The following is a 14,077-nucleotide window of genomic DNA, read 5'->3' on the forward strand; positions in this document are numbered from 1 at the left end:
AGCGGTATTTCCAGTACCTACAGGGGGAATTCAATACAAGTTTGTTGCATGAATGAATGAGCACAGGTTTCCTGCCTCACTGGGCTCTCGCTCTGAGTAAAACCACAGCTTTCTCCCTCCATCTTTTGCCAGGTATTTGCAAATAAGTAAATGGCAAATTCTCTGGAAGCTGCAAACGCTTCTAAACTTACTGGATCTTGTTCTACCTAGGAACCTGAAGCGAGGCTGAGATACAAAAGTGAAATGGGCTCAGCAACCAGGAGAACTTCATGTGAATGAGCAACAGGAACTCCTTGGCCTCTGACACAAACATCCAAAACTGGGTTCCAGTCAGTTGGTACAGGAAGAAGAGGATCTCTCAAGAGGGCCTGTGGCTTGTCCTCACCATCTGGGGTATGTTTTTAGGGGAAAGAAAGCATATATGAGTTGGTAGGGCCATGGGGATGGCTTCTGAGCCTCTGTTTTCTGATCCATTAGCCAAGACCATGTGACAAAGGGTGTCTGTGCACCACCAGGAATGCCTGGGAGGCCTAGTTAAGATGCGAAAGGGTTGGGTTTTCTGGGACATGGCAGCCATTTCTGGGGACAGTAGAATGACCACATAATTCTAGGAAGTAAAAATAGAGTCTGAATGAGAAAGTAGTCTCAGCCCTGTCATTTGGAGAGGTAGGTGAACGCCAGGACAACTGGTAAAAGAAAAATGGCAGGACGTCTCCCAAGGGCACAGAACTTCATAGATTGCAAAGTTCATTGGTCATATTCAGCACCTTATTTGAGGCACTCCAGGAGAAGTCAGGGCAAGGGATATTGGGAACTCCATTTAGATGACGTAGACTGAGACTAAGAAAAGAGAAGAACTTGTGCAAAGTAAATCAGCCATGCAGCCAGACCTTAACTGAGCACGTGCTATTCAGACAGGAAGGTGCAGAGCTTACATGCTGGTTCAGGTGTGTTAGGCAATAAATATAAGTAACAAATGAGAGAATGTCAGGTATGGATAAATCTGGAAAGAAGATAAAATAGAGACTGGATTGATGCAGTCTGACTCAGGTCAGGATCCAGGTTAGCAAGTAGGAAGAACAGCCAGGAGGCCAGTGTGGCCAGAGCAGAAGAAGTGAGGAGGGGAGAAATAACAGAGGGCGAGGGGGGAGAGAGGCCTTGTACGACCTAATAAGCCATGGTGGGGATTTTGGATGTCACCTTTGGACCACGATCTGACTCAGATGTTTAAAACAGACCCAAGTGAGGAGGGAGACAGAGAGGAGGCTGCTATCTAATATGCAAGACAGGACGGTGGCCTGGATCACAGTGGGAGCAGAGGAGGTTGAGAGAAGTGACTGGATTTGGGATAGATTGTGGAGGTTTAACCAAGTGGCTCCGGGGATAAAGGGAACAGTGGCATCAAGGATGATTTAGCCTTAGTACATGGGCAAAGGGAGGTGCATTGACCTTTAGGAAGGCTTGCGGAATGAGGAAGGCTTGCGGAATGTGGATTTGGAGAGGCGCTTAGTAAGTCTGCCTTGGCCGTGTGAATGTGCAGTCACATTATGGGCTGGGCTGACACCCAGGTTCCCTGACTCTCTGTCCAGGACTTCTTTCACTTCACTCTCTGTGTGGTAGGACATGTTATATACATCCCCCGCACCGTGCTGTCTCCCCAAGCATGCATTCTCAGAGGGACTGACACCATGTCTTGGAGAGGGACATTTCATCAGAACACTGTGGTTTGAAGCCTGCTTCCAAGGTCCTGTGAATCTGATAAATCACCTGGTCTCTCTGAGCCTCAGTTTCCTCAGCCATAGAAAGAGAATTCTTCATGGGATTACTGCTGGGATTTAAACTGAATGAATTCAAATGAAAACTTTGATGCTGGATTACCCACTTGGGCAGACAAGGGTCCGGCCCCCAAAGAAATATTTTTATGAAAGATTTTGCTCTCCTGGAATTGAAAAATAAATTGGGGGAAAAAAAAGATTTTGCTTTTATTTCCACACCCCCAAGATTTTGCTTCTTGATGTTTAAAAAAAAAAAACCCACATAAGGGTGTTACTAGATACACAGGAACACATACAAAGGCAGTGGAGAACAGGAAAGGTTAGAAAGAACTTTTGTTTCTAGATAGATTTCAGATCTTCCTCTGCATACAGGTGCAATAGCATTTACTTAAAAATGTAACAGATCACAATCATTATAATCATGATGGTAATCAGTGTTGATAAAAGAAACAACAAAAATTCTGTGATTAAAGGTCATTTGTTTCATCATCCAAAGGAAAAAACATAGATAAGAGAATGTCCTTGCTCTTAGGAAATAAATACTAAAGTATTGAAGGGTAAAGGGACACAATGTCAACAATTTGCCCTTAAATAGTTGAGAACCAATAATATGCTTATATATGGGAGAGTGTAAAGCAAATGGGGCAAAATGTAAGCAAATGGGAATCTGATTAAAAAGACATTCATGAGTTTCCATGTACTAGTTTTATAACTTCATAAATTAGAGATTATATCGAATAAAAGGATGCTGTCCAAAATTAATGTTAAACAGAAAAACCACATGTACATACATACACCTTTGATGTCCTCATGCTAATAATTCAGTACACTGATGGACTTACTCCTATGTGTGGTTGATTAACATATTATATTTGTGTTGAATTATACCATCATCTTTGCAGCTCTTAGAGTAGCTACAGGTTTTTAATAACTTGCAGAGCACTTAGCACAGTACCTGATGTATAATAGATACTTCATATATAGTAGGTATTTTTATGAGCAAGTGACTTCATCTCTCTGTGCCTCAATTTCTTCACCTACAAAATGGAGGTAATGGCAGTATCTACTTTATAGGATTGTTCTGAGAATTATATGAGTTAACACACGTAAGGCCTTTTGAACAGTGCCTGGCAAGGAAAACACCATTAAAATGCTTGTTAAATTAAAAATACATGTTGTTGTTGATAATGAATACATACTACTCCACTTTCCTGGCTGTCCCAGCTCTTGGCAGGTGTGGAGATGAGTGCTTTCCCAGCCTCAGCGTCACATAACCCTGTCTCGTGGGCTCCTGGCTACTAAGGCAAGCCCAGTTCACCTCTAAGTCTACAAGCATTGTCGAGTTATCATGAGCCCCATTTTACAGTCGAGGAAAGCGAGACTCTGGAGGGGGGCGGTTTCCCTGAAAGCCACAGCTGGTTGGTGGCAAAAAGCTGGAACTAGACTCCTAGCTTTACCTCTCAACCCCATCCCCCACTCAGAGTGTGCTGTGCTAAGGAGTTTGAGCTTCAGTCATCCTCCCGTCTAATTGGAATAATAATAATAATCATAATGCCTACTTCCCTGAATGACTGGAGGATTCACGGAGCCAAAGTATGTGAAAGAACCTCGTTGTAAAGTACTCAGTCTTAATCGCAGTATCATTAGAGGCCATGTTCATTTGCAAAGTGGGTTCCTTACCTTTCCTTTTCAACAGGAACACCCAGACTTCTTCCTGGTGCAATCAATCCATAAAAGGAATTCTTTTCTGCTTTTTGAAACTCAAAAATGGGCCATTGAAATATTTGCTTTAAATATATCTGCCTAGACAAATACAAAGTCTGGTCAAGTATTATTCATTAGTGATTATTAAATAAGCATGTCCGTAGTAGCTATGGACAGAATACCGCGTGCCAGGTACCGGGCTGAGCATTTACAGGTATTAAGCATTGACTCTAGGACAGCCTAATGAAGTAGGAAGGAGGGTTAGCTCCATTTTACACATGAGGAAACTGAGGTCCACTGAGACAGTAATTGTCCAAAGTCAGACAGCCAGGAACTGTGCTGAGAGCTGGGATTAAATACGAAGCTGTGAAAAAAAAATTTAAAAAAATACTCAGCTGTGGTCTTAACCACTCTGTTACCCTATAAAAGGCTTAGCAAAGTGCCTGGTAAGCGCTCATTAACTATTAACCATTGTTAGTATTATTATAATTGAACAGTAGGCCCTGTAATAGGAAACTGAGGCCCAGAAAGGAGCAGTAGCTTTCCTGGAAGTCACACAGAAAGTCCCTCCACGGCCGGAGTTTGGGCCATAAAATCTCTCTATGTCAAAAAAAAAAAAAAAAAATCTCCCTATGTCCTAGAGCGCTTTGCTCACTGAATAACTCCACCCACTTTCCTTTGCTTGGGGAGGAGAGTCAGCCCCTTATTCTGAGCCAGGGAAACTATCCTGAGGCTTTGCTCCTGGCAGCTCCCATCTCTTCTTTCTTGCCCTTCTCCAAAAAAGAGAAGTCCCTGAGGTGGGGATGGGGGTTGGGACAGGAAGTGGGGTACCCTTCTCCCTTGTACAGGCACCCCCCTCTCTCCATCCCCTGCAAAACCAGCATGGAAATTTTTTCCTTGCTGCCCTCACTGAAGAGTATGCCTTGATGGAGGAGGGGTATAGGTTTTTATTGAATGTGTCGAACCACATGCCAGGCACTGGTAAGGACTGGGGACAAAGCAGAGTACAAAAACAGTCCTGGTTCTGCCCTCTTGGAGCTTACACACGAGTAAGGGAAACATTCATTAAATTTATCTCATGAAGAATTGTGAGATTGTAGTTGTGTTAAATGCCAAGAAGAGAAGAACGGGGTATAATAAGAGGAAGGATTGATTACATCATAGGGCCTGAGAAAGAGATGGTCAAGCAGAATCTGAGGGAATGCAGCAGTTAATAGGCTGAGGGGTGAGGGGGCGTACAGTCTGGACAGGGGGAACAGCACTTGCTAAGGTCCTGTGACACAAAGAGCACGGCCCACAGGAGGACCTGAGGGGAGGTCCATGTGACAGGAGCACACAGCTGGAAAGGAAGATGGAATCTGGTGAAGGAGGCAGGGGTCAGGTCATGCAGACCTTAAGAAATGGAGTCCTTGGAGGATCTTCAGCAGGCAGGTTAGTAAGGTGATCAAATAGAAGTAGAGCATTTTGCCCAGTGTGTGCAGAAGGCAGGAAAGCCCGCCCTTCATTCTGCAACAATCTTTGTATCTATAGATAACATTTTATCCCCATTTCTCCAGACATCAAATGAATGACTGCTTGAGTTATTGTGCTTTTTTAAAGATTTTTATTAAAATATAACTAACATACAATATTATATTAGTTTCAGGTATATCCCATAGTTATTCAACATTTATATACCTAAAGAAGTGATCACCATGATAAGTCCAGCAGCCATTTGATACCATCTGACTCTACACTATCATAATATTATTGACTACATTCCCTATGCTGTACATGACATTCCCATGACTGATTTCATACCTGGAAATTTGGACCTCTTATTTGCGTTTACCTTCCCTCCCTTTTTAAATTTTTCAATTGCAGTTAACATTCAGTATTATTTTATATTAATTTCAGATGTACAGCATGGTGGTTATATATTTATATAATTTAAAAAGTGATCCCCCTGACTAGTCTAGTACTCTCACCTGGCACTATACATAGATATTACCATATTATTGACTATATCACCTATGCTTTACATCCCCATGACTATTTTGTAACTACCCATTTGTACTTTTTAATTTCTTCACCTTTTCACCCTGCCCCCCTATGCCCCTCCCATCTATCACCCCGATAAATCTAGTACCCATCTGACACCATTCATAGTTATTACAATATTATTGACGATATTGAGTTATTATTAGTAGTAGTAATAGTAGTCATGTCACTCCTAATTTACCTCTCCTGAATTGTCAAAGATCATTTTTTAAAGGTAGAAGACATGATTGAGGAAACACAGCCTTTCTGCCCATTGCCCTGAAACACGCCACTTTAGAATGGCCCTTGTGAGAACAGGCCCCACCACAGAATGACATCTGTGACATCTTTGTGGCTTGGGGCCCAGCCCGAACCACTAATTGCTTTCTCCATCCTGAGCCTTGAAACAGATAGCATGCCTTACTCTATAGAGAATGCTCCAAATTTGGGGATGATCAAGAAATGATATAACATTTCAGTTCTTCCACACTTGATAGGTTTCTACTTTTAGGAAGCTGTTTGGAAAAGTCTTGTTTCCACCACTTGTTACCTGGGCTGGCAACCTCATCTGTCTGAGCTTCACTTTCTCCATCTGTAAAATGGGGTCTGATGAGGTTTGAAAAGGATGAGGCCTGTTCTCGTGTACGTCCTCACACACACTGGCACAGACTAGAGTTCTCCCTGAAGTAACGTTAACTGGGACAGTGGCGGTGAGGGTGACAGGGAAATATGGGTGCCCAGTAACCTGTTTCCTCCACTGTCAAATGAGGCAGATGGTATATCCTGGGGCCCCAATCCTTAGTTTCATTCTTGAATCCTTTCTTTCATGCTTCCACATCAGAGCTATCAGCAAATCTGCCGTTCTTCCTTCAAATCAGATCCAACACCTGATCCTGACCACCCTTCCATTGCCACCGCCTTGGTGCCAGCTGCCACCTTCCTCACTCTACTAGAGCACTGCAGCAGCTGCTTACTGGGCTCCCAGCTTCTACACTTGTCCCCTATGGTCTCTTCTTCTGATGCAGCCAGAGGGTCTTTGCAACCCATAAGTCAGACTATGCTCCATCTCTGTTCAAAGCCTACCCATGACTCCCCATGTCACTCAGAGCAAAAGCCAAAGTCCTTCTAATGGCCCCCATTATCTTGACCCAGTCCCACCTCTACCATCCTCAGCTCTCACCACACTAGCTTCTTTGCTTTTCCTTGCCCACACCAAGCACACTCCCTTGCAATTACTTACCCCTCTGCCTGGAATTCTTCCAAAGAATACATGTCTTATTTTTTCATTTCCTTCAGGTCTTTACTTAAATGTCACTTTATGAAAGATGCCATTACCTCTCTATTAAAATAACAAACCTCTACCTTCCTCCTCCAGCACTACCCATCTACCTTCCACTTATCCTCATCCAATATATTTACTTACTTAGTATTGACTACCTGACTAGAATGTAAGCTCCACGAGGGACAGCTTATCTATCTGTTCTGAGCACTGCTATATTTTGTTCACTGTGTATCTAGAATGGGACCTAACTCATAGTAGGAGCTCAATAAATATTTGTTAGTGAATAAGGGAACATTGGTTTGGAACTTACCTGTAGCACTTACCTTCTCTAAGACTTGGATTCCTCCCTTAGAAGGGGGTTCCCATTGTTTTCCTTAATGTGTTGTTATGAAAAATTACATGGTACATGGAAATGCACGTTATAGAGTGCTACCCAGATATCAATGGTGAAGAGGTCCTGTTGCTTAGGGTACTGGCTTCTGACACCTGTGTGACCTTGGGCAGGTCACTCAAGTTCCCTGGCCCTACTAGTACCTACTTCAGAAATTTACTGAGGATTAAACAAGAAGCCATGTGGAAACCGCTTAACACAATGCCTGATATGTAGTAATAATAACCACTGTCGTTGTTGTTAAGAGACTAGAAAGGATTCTACTTCCTGGATTTGCTGTGGATCCAGACTCTGCCTCTTCTTTTGTTTCGGGATAAAGAGAGGCTATGATCCCCCTTATCCAGACCTATTCTTATCTCCTCTGGGCAAACCCTCTTCCTCCACGCTTCAGGAAGTCCATATACATAGCATGCCAATAACCCTGCCTGCAGGCTGGGCTTTGGAAAGTATAGTAGTCCCCCCTAATTTCCAAGGTAAGGGTATACATTCCAAGAACACCAGTGGATGTTTGAAAACTTGAATAGCACTGAACCCCATATATACTATGTTTTTTCCTATACATACATACCTATGATAAAGTTTAATTTATAAATTAGGGACAGTAAGAGATTAACAACAATAAATAAGAACAAAACAGAGCCAATTACGTATAACAATATACTGTAATAAAAGTCGTGTGAATGTAATCTTTCTCTCTCTCAAAATATCTTATTGTTCTATAGTCACTCTTCTTCTTGAGATGATAAAATGCCAAACCTATTCCTGAATCTGTGTAACCATCCCTTACTTGCAACAAATGGCTTGATGTCCCTTGCTGTAGTCCTTATATAGACTCAACGCTTTCTGGCACAACACGTTGCCATCAACAGAGACATGTTTTCTGTTCATGTCTTCCACCCACAAATTTAATGCCTTTTCCATCTTAACTACCGTGTTTCCCCGAAAATAAGATCTAGCTGGACAATCAGTTCTAATGCGTCATTTGGAGCAAGAATTAATATAAGACCCGGTCTTATTTTACTATAAGACCGGGTTTTATATACTGTGTTTCCCCGAAAATAATATTATATTATGTCATGTCATGTCATATTATATTATATCATATAAGACCCGGTCTTATTTTACTATAATTTTTACTATATTTTATTAATCTTTGTTCCAGAAGACGCATTAGAGTTGATTGTCTGGCTAGGTCTTATTTTCTGGAAAACACGGTAAGCACTTATCACGTGGCTGTAACTTTTGCAGTTTAAGGTGTGATAGCACAACTAGCACGAATTTCATTTTCCTTCTTCACAATTTCACGGATAGAAGATTGGTTCTTACCACAGATCTTAGCAACCTCAGTAGATGATTTTTTTTCGTTCCTTATTAAGTCGAGAGAACTTTCACCTTTTCACTTAAAGGAGGCACTTCACGACTTCTCTTTGGCATATCCGAATTGCCAACATCACTGTTCTTGCATTTTTGGGGCCATTATTAAGTAAAATAAAGGTTACTTGAACACAAGCACCTAGGTACTATGACAGTCTGAGATGGCTACTAAGTGACTCATGGTGGAGTAGCGTCCATAGAGCAAAGATGCTAGAAAAAGGGATGATTCACGCCCAGGGCAGGACGGAGCAGAATGGCGAGAGATTTTAACATGCCACTCAGAACAGGGCACAATTTAAAACTTGTGAATTGTGTATTTCTGGAATTTTCCATCTAATATTTTCAGACTGCCATTGACCATGAGTAACTCAAAGTGTGGAAAGCAAAACTGCAGCTAAATAGGGACTACTGTAACAAGTTCTGTTGACCTGGGGAGTAAGGGAAGAAGGCAGGGTGACATACCCAAGACCCCAAGGCTTTCCCCTGGATAGTTGTTTATGTTCTTAGGTCCAGGTTCTGACAACTCGGTCTGCTTAACTTTCATTCATCTTTCTGACCTACTTACACCTGGCTTTTCCCCCACCTCCCACGGGTTTACCTCAGTGAACTTGCTCACAACCCCCTGCTCTCCTTCCTAGCATTTATCCCTTTGTAATGTCTTTGAGGGACTTCAAATACTTTGTGTCTCCCCCATTAGATTGTGAGTTGCATGCGGGAGGAGCAGCAGTCTGTCTTGTTCCCTACTGTGTCCCCAGCACCTAAGAAGGGGCCTGGCCATAGTAGGTACTCAATAAATAGCTGCTGCCTGCCTGAATGAATGAACCCCTCCATCTTTCAGATAATAAAAATGGTCTAGAAGAGAAAGTTCTCCAGGTAATTCCTCCAAGGTTCCTCCCATGTTGTGTTCGCAGCACCCAGCAGCGATTTGCATTGCAGTCCTGAAATCAAAGCCAGACAAGGCATTCACTTTATAATCGTCCTGAGGAGAAAAACAAAGCAGACAATAGAGATCCAAGCCCTCATTTTCTTGGGCAAAGGAGTCCTACCTTGAATTTGAAATAAGGGGTGAGATTCCCAAAAGGTAGAGGCGTTATCACCCCCACCCCCAAAACTAGAACTACCAAAGGGCTCTTTAAAAAGCAAATTCTTAAAAAAAAAAAAAAAAAAAAAAAAGCAAATTCTTAAAGAGGACCATTTAAATGTCCGTTGGAGTTTAGGCCAAGGATCTTTAAAAGGCTTAAGCTTTATCCCAGGAGTTACATTTCTCAAATTTGTCTCAAGGAAAAATCTTGAGATTTGGAAGGATGTTTTTAAGAAGTGAATTGTCTTTACACCCACTTTTTTAAAATTTGTATTTATTTATTTATTGTGGTGACAATTGTTAGTAAAATTACATAGATTTCAGGTGTACAATTCTGTATTACATCATCTATAAATCCCATTGAGTGTTCACCACCCAGAGTCAGTTCTCCTTCCATCACCATATATTTGAAATTTTTATTTATTTTAAGTGTGTTTTTCCAGGACCGATCAGCTCCAAGTCAAGTAGTTATTTCAATCTAGTTGTGGAGGGTGCAGCTCACCGTGGTCATGTGAGGATTGAACCGGCAACCTTGTTGCTAAGAGCACCGCGCTCTACCCAGCTGAGCTAACCGGCCGCTCCTGGAAGATGTTTTTAAACACAAGCAAGTTCATCACCGCATCCTATATAAAAATCAGGGAATTGGAACTGTCCTAGAAATCCGACAATACAGGATTATTGATATTAATTTACACATATAAGGATAAAATAAAAACAACTGAAAATGGCTTGGCTCTCCCTCCTCCCTGACTTCCAGCCAGCTCAGAGCCAATTTGAAAACTAGTAAGTAATCTCATCACTTCTCTCTGTGTTGATGAGTTTGCATCCTACCGGCTACCATTTTACTATTTTTATTTTTTTTAACCTGTTTCATGTGTCTCATTTCCTCTGCCCTTAACAGCCTCCCAACAGGGGAGTTTTTATCTGGTTCACTGCTTTGTCCCAGTACCCAGCACGATGCCGGTTGCATAGTAGGTGTTCAATAAAGACATGTTGCAGGAATAGACACATGCATCCACAAGGCTGACTTCAAAATCTTCCTGGGCAATTTGGCAACTCCCACCCAAATGGAAGGTATTGACCTAGCAATTCCATTCTAAGACTGAGTAACTCCAATCATAAGATAATGGGTATATGTAGACACATTCCCTCTAGCATTGTTTGTAATAGTGAAAACGTGGGAAATCCTAAGTATCCATCAATAAGAGCCTGGTTAAATTAGAGAGGACTTATCCACACAATGAAACACTATGCCCCTGTGAGAAGAGCTAGCAAGTCTGTAAATGCTGATAGGGAGAGAGCTCCAAGATAGACTGCTAAGTGAAAAAGCAAGATGGTGTAAATAGTGTAAACAGTGTATGTCCATCGTTCAAAAAAAAGGGAGGAAGAAGTCTAATAGGCCATTCTAGAGTGACCCTGACAGCACAAGTGTTCTCACCTGCTCCTAACCAGCAAGTAACTTTGGGTAACACCTCTGCAAGCCCCATATCCCCTCCTACACAAAAACAAGGATAAGAATGAAGTCCTCCCTGTGGAGTGACTGAGAGGATTAAAGGAGAAAAAAAATGTGGAAATGGCCAGCACCTCTCTCAGAGTGAATAGTCAAGGACACATTAGTTAAAATAGAAAATCGTTTTCCTTATGACAGGATGGGAACAAAGATCATTTACCTTTTTTTAAATCCCTTTAAAAATGTATTCTGTAATAAATTCAAATTTACAAAAAAGTTGCAAGAGTAATACAAAGAATACCTGTATGTTCTTTACCCAGAGTCACCAATTGTTAACATGTACCATATTTACACTACTCCCTCATTTTTTTCTTGAACCATTTTATCCTCCTTTACTTAAATACGCTCAGCATGTATTTTTTAAGAACAAAGACATTCTTTTATATATCAAGTACAATGATCAAATTCAGGAATTGAACATTAATACAATATCCCTGTCTAGGCTATAGTTGTGTTCAAATTTCATTAATTGTCCCATTATCTTTTTTTCTTGTGGTGAAAAAAAAATAACTCCACATAACATAAAATTTACCATCGTAACCATTTCTAAGTGTACAGTTCAGTAAAGTATATTCAAATTGTTGTGCTAATATCTTTTATAGCAATTGTTTACCGCCACCCGGGATCACACATTGCCTTTAGTTAGTTTGTCTGTTTAAATTTATTTTAATCTGGAAAAATTCCCCATTCTTCCTTTGTTGATGACTTTTATGACATAGATGTTTTAAAGAGGCTAAGCCAACTGTAATTTTGCATTTTTGTTACGTGCTTTTATGATAAAGGAGCTAAGATGGAATGTATGATTAGGATAATCCATGGAAACATGAAAATATCCATCGTATTTTTTTTCCAGATTTTAGTAAAAGAGGACCTGGAGTTTGTCCCTTCTGTTAAAATGCCGTTGGGTAACATGAAGGATCTTTCTGTATCTCGACTGTTTATTTCAATGTCAATCTCCTAGTTGTGAGATTGTACGATAGCTTTGCAAGATGGGATCTGTGCTTCGAGAGAAACTGAGTAATGGGGACAGGGATCTCTCCGTAGGATTTCTTACAACTGTAATGGAATCTACAATTATCTCAAAATAAAAAGTTTAAATTTTTAAAACGGCCCTTTGGCATTTCAGTGCATGAAGGGTCAACTTTTCTCCTACAGAGAACCTGGCCCCTTGGGGAAATTCCCAGTGGGAATCCTTGTGCCTGAGAAAGGACTTAATGAACTCCTTTCACTTGCAGGGGTTGGGGGAAGGGGCCTCCTTTGCTTTCTACAGGGACATTTTAAAATGAATGAAGGGAGTAAGGTCCCTCATTAGGGCTGAAATGGGAGCTGCTGGGGGCGGGGGTCTCTAGAAGGGAGGCCTGGCCCCAGGTCTGCATTTCCTGCTACAAAGTTATCACATTAACAGTAATCACCACTTCTTCTTTCATCCAACGGTGAATTGTAAAGGAGAACATTGGAAAGACAATTTTTATCTATTGCCTTTGTTCGTTGCCAAGTTCTTAATAAAATTTAAAATTTGTTAAGGCCTAAATAGGCAACCATGGGGATTAGAAATGGGCATTATTATATTCTCATTCAGTAGAATATTATGCTGCATTTTATGACAATGTTTTTGTAGCATTTATAATTGAAGCCAAGAATGGTGTCTGAGATTTTAAGGATTTCCTTTAGAGTACTTGGAATATCACTTGGGCATGTGGGTTGTTGGAGAGCAGGGTCAATCTGCTGTCAGGTCTCTGTTCAGGCTGAAATTCTTATTTCTGGGTGTCCTCAGATCAGTTATCGTCTAGCCTCTCCGTATCTTGAAAGTTTGTCCATCCTGGTGCTATTTTGAACCCAGAAACTCTGAACATAATATATCCCTTGACCCTTCTAGGAATTTCTCCAAAAAAAAAAAAAATCAAATGCGGAAAAAGAGTTATGTACAGGGATGCTTTTTACCATGTTCTTTTTATAAGATTGAAAAAAAAATAGAATAATAACAAGCATTTTACTGAGCACTTACCATGGGCCAGTTGTTGTGCTAAGTGTTTTACAAGCAATGTCTCATTGCATCTTTTCAAGTAGGTTCTAGTATTGTCTCCATTTTTACGATAGAAAAAAGAAATGGAGGCACAGAATGGTTAGTGATTTGCCAGAAACAACATAATTAGTTAAGTGGGGGAGACAAATGTGTAAAGGACAGCAATAACATAATGTGATAAACATTAAAATAGAAATCATATAAGCAACAATAGGTAGGCAATACAAAATATTAACATTACACACGTGTGTATTTGGACGTTTAAAATAAAGCCCAGCACATGATAGGCATTTAAAAATGGTTGTTATTATTTGTACCTCAATCTTGAATGTGCCCAGGAATCACCTGGAGGTCTTGTTAAAAATGAACGTGGATCTTGAAACAGCAGGTCTAGGGTAGGCCTGAAAGTCTGCATTTGTAATAAGCTCCCAGGTAATGTCCTCCCTGCTGGTCCACGGATCAGAGTTTAATAGTTTAGGATAGTCCCGAATATGTAAAAACAAAACAAATCAAGGAACCCCAATGACCTGTCGTCATTGGGGAAAAAGACTGGAAGACAATCGTTACTGTACCACCGCAGTGTTGGGCTGCACTTTCAAGTGAATTTCTTTTCCTTTCTCTATTTTCTGTCACATAGGCTAATTAAATTCCACAAATATTTATTAAGTGCCACAGGACCCGTCACTGTAGGAACAGAAATAAAGGAAATGCAGTGGTTTCCTCAAGGATGTTTTAAAAAAAAAAAAGGTGGAATAATTTAAAAGAACATTGTCAATGGGTGCATTTTCTTTGTATATACATTATACCTCAACAACTATCACTTAAAGATATGAATAAATATAATGCCCTGACAGGGATCTTTTCTAAAAGGTTAAAAATATTTTAAAATAAAAATTCCTGGATGGTGAGTCAGGGGGT

Source organism: Rhinolophus hipposideros, assembly GCF_964194185.1.
Source record: "Rhinolophus hipposideros genome assembly, chromosome: 22".
Taxonomy (NCBI): Eukaryota; Metazoa; Chordata; class Mammalia; order Chiroptera; family Rhinolophidae; genus Rhinolophus; species Rhinolophus hipposideros.